This window comes from Ogataea parapolymorpha, chromosome I (genome assembly GCF_000187245.1).
Source record: "Ogataea parapolymorpha DL-1 chromosome I, whole genome shotgun sequence".
In the NCBI taxonomy this organism is placed as follows: domain Eukaryota; kingdom Fungi; phylum Ascomycota; class Pichiomycetes; order Pichiales; family Pichiaceae; genus Ogataea; species Ogataea parapolymorpha.
Genome location: NC_027866.1, coordinates 302,411 through 305,147, shown reverse-complemented (window position 1 = coordinate 305,147; position 2,737 = coordinate 302,411). Strand labels below are relative to the sequence as shown.

Here is a 2,737-nt window from a genome sequence, read left to right as displayed (position 1 = left end):
GAAGAAAAAATTTCGTGGTACCAAGAAATATGTCGGGGGAATAATATTTGGAGGCGGTAGGGAATTAGAATCGAAATGAAAAATATAAAAAGCTGGAGGAAGGTGCTAAAAAAAAGCCAATGAATAATTATGTAACTTTTGGAAAAAGTTATATTAGAGAGGAAATTTTACGTGAGAGATGCGGATGGACTTTCATGCGAAAGCATAAAAGAAGATTTGAAAACTGAATGTGAAGAAGCGAAAGCTTCTGCGCGTTTGGGGTTCGATTTTCGAAAGGGAGTTCTGAAAAGAGCTCTTCAAGGCCTCGTTGATTAGTGGAGAGAGTAAAGTTGTTATCGTCAGATACACTTTCTCTCAAGGCTAATTCAACATGGGTGATCTTGGGCGGTCAAAAAAAATAATTTTTGATGGTCTGAGTAGCCTGAACAGTCTCATACCAAATTTCTAATTATTTTTGTGTGTGAGCACTGATGGATTTAGTGGATTACTAGCCTATGGCAAGAATTCTACTAAAGACGAATTTGGGAGTCTGCAGCGAAGCATAGCCGTAGTTTTTTACTACGTGATGTTTCTGCTTGTAACTTCCTTCCAGGATAATGATGTAAAAACTTTTGGTAGCGTTATTAGCTGCCGAAATGATTTTGCGGAAATTATTCGGGAGAACTCAAAGAGGGCTATATGGATGCAGTTAGTCTCTGCGACGGCCAGTAAAACGGCTGGCGTGGTGGGCTTCTGCCGATTGAGATTTCTCATGGAATCTTGATTGCGAACTGATAATAATATCTGCTGCTTTGTCTGCTGGATGGCTTTCGGGCTGTTTAGCGGGAAGCGCTTGTTAGGTTTCGGCCTAACATCAGATAGTTATCTGGTTGATCCTGCCAGTAGTCATATGCTTGTCTCAAAGATTAAGCCATGCATGTCTAAGTATAAGCAATTTATACAGTGAAACTGCGAATGGCTCATTAAATCAGTTATCGTTTATTTGATAGTTCCTTTACTACATGGATAACCGTGGTAATTCTAGAGCTAATACATGCTTAAAGCCCCGACTTCTGGAAGGGGTGTATTTATTAGATAAAAAATCAATGCCTTCGGGCTTTTTGATGATTCATAATAACTTTTCGAAGCTCATGGCCTTGTGCTGGAGCTGGTTCATTCAAATTTCTGCCCTATCAACTTTCGATGGTAGGATAGTGGCCTACCATGGTTTTCACGGGTAACGGGGAATAAGGGTTCGATTCCGGAGAGGGAGCCTGAGAAACGGCTACCACATCCAAGGAAGGCAGCAGGCGCGCAAATTACCCAATCCTGACACAGGGAGGTAGTGACAATATATAACGATACAGGGCCCTTTCGGGTCTTGTAATTGGAATGAGTACAATGTAAATACCTTAACGAGGAACAATTGGAGGGCAAGTCTGGTGCCAGCAGCCGCGGTAATTCCAGCTCCAATAGCGTATATTAAAGTTGTTGCAGTTAAAAAGCTCGTAGTTGAACCTTGGGTCTGGTTAGCCGGTCTGCCTTTTTTGGCACGTACTGGATTTAACCGGGCCTTTCCTTCTGGCTAACCAACACTCTGTGTTGGCAAACCAGGACTTTTACTTTGAAAAAATTAGAGTGTTCAAAGCAGGCCTTTGCTCGAATATATTAGCATGGAATAATAGAATAGGACGTTATGGTTCTATTTTGTTGGTTTCTAGGACCATCGTAATGATTAATAGGGACGGTCGGGGGCATCAGTATTCAGTTGTCAGAGGTGAAATTCTTGGATTTACTGAAGACTAACTACTGCGAAAGCATTTGCCAAGGACGTTTTCATTAATCAAGAACGAAAGTTAGGGGATCGAAGATGATCAGATACCGTCGTAGTCTTAACCATAAACTATGCCGACTAGGGATCGGGTGGTGTTTCTTTTTTGACCCACTCGGCACCTTACGAGAAATCAAAGTTTTTGGGTTCTGGGGGGAGTATGGTCGCAAGGCTGAAACTTAAAGGAATTGACGGAAGGGCACCACCAGGAGTGGAGCCTGCGGCTTAATTTGACTCAACACGGGGAAACTCACCAGGTCCAGACACAATAAGGATTGACAGATTGAGAGCTCTTTCTTGATTTTGTGGGTGGTGGTGCATGGCCGTTCTTAGTTGGTGGAGTGATTTGTCTGCTTAATTGCGATAACGAACGAGACCTTAACCTACTAAATAGTGATATTGGCTTTTGCTGATTTTCACTTCTTAGAGGGACTATCGGTTTCAAGCCGATGGAAGTTTGAGGCAATAACAGGTCTGTGATGCCCTTAGACGTTCTGGGCCGCACGCGCGCTACACTGACGGAGCCAACGAGCTCTATCCTTGACCGAGAGGTCCGGGTAATCTTGTGAAACTCCGTCGTGCTGGGGATAGAGCATTGCAATTATTGCTCTTCAACGAGGAATTCCTAGTAAGCGCAAGTCATCAGCTTGCGTTGATTACGTCCCTGCCCTTTGTACACACCGCCCGTCGCTAGTACCGATTGAATGGCTTAGTGAGGCTTCAGGATTGGTTCAGAGAAGGGGGCAACTCCATCTTGGAACCGAGAATCTAGTCAAACTTGGTCATTTAGAGGAACTAAAAGTCGTAACAAGGTTTCCGTAGGTGAACCTGCGGAAGGATCATTACAGTATTCTTCTAAGCTGGAGCTGTTAATTGATTGAACTGTTTGCCTGCGCTGCTGAAATACTGCGTGCGCGGTGATGGTTT

General features: G+C 43.6%; 1 non-coding gene across 1 annotated transcript; it reads left to right on the top strand.

The window, feature by feature from the left end:
- The first annotated feature begins 863 nt into the window (after positions 1-863).
- Positions 864-2,655, top strand: HPODL_05381. The gene has a single exon (XR_001314121.1). It is a non-coding gene; the product is annotated as an 18S ribosomal RNA (ribosomal RNA).
- The last annotated feature ends 82 nt before the right edge of the window (positions 2,656-2,737 follow it).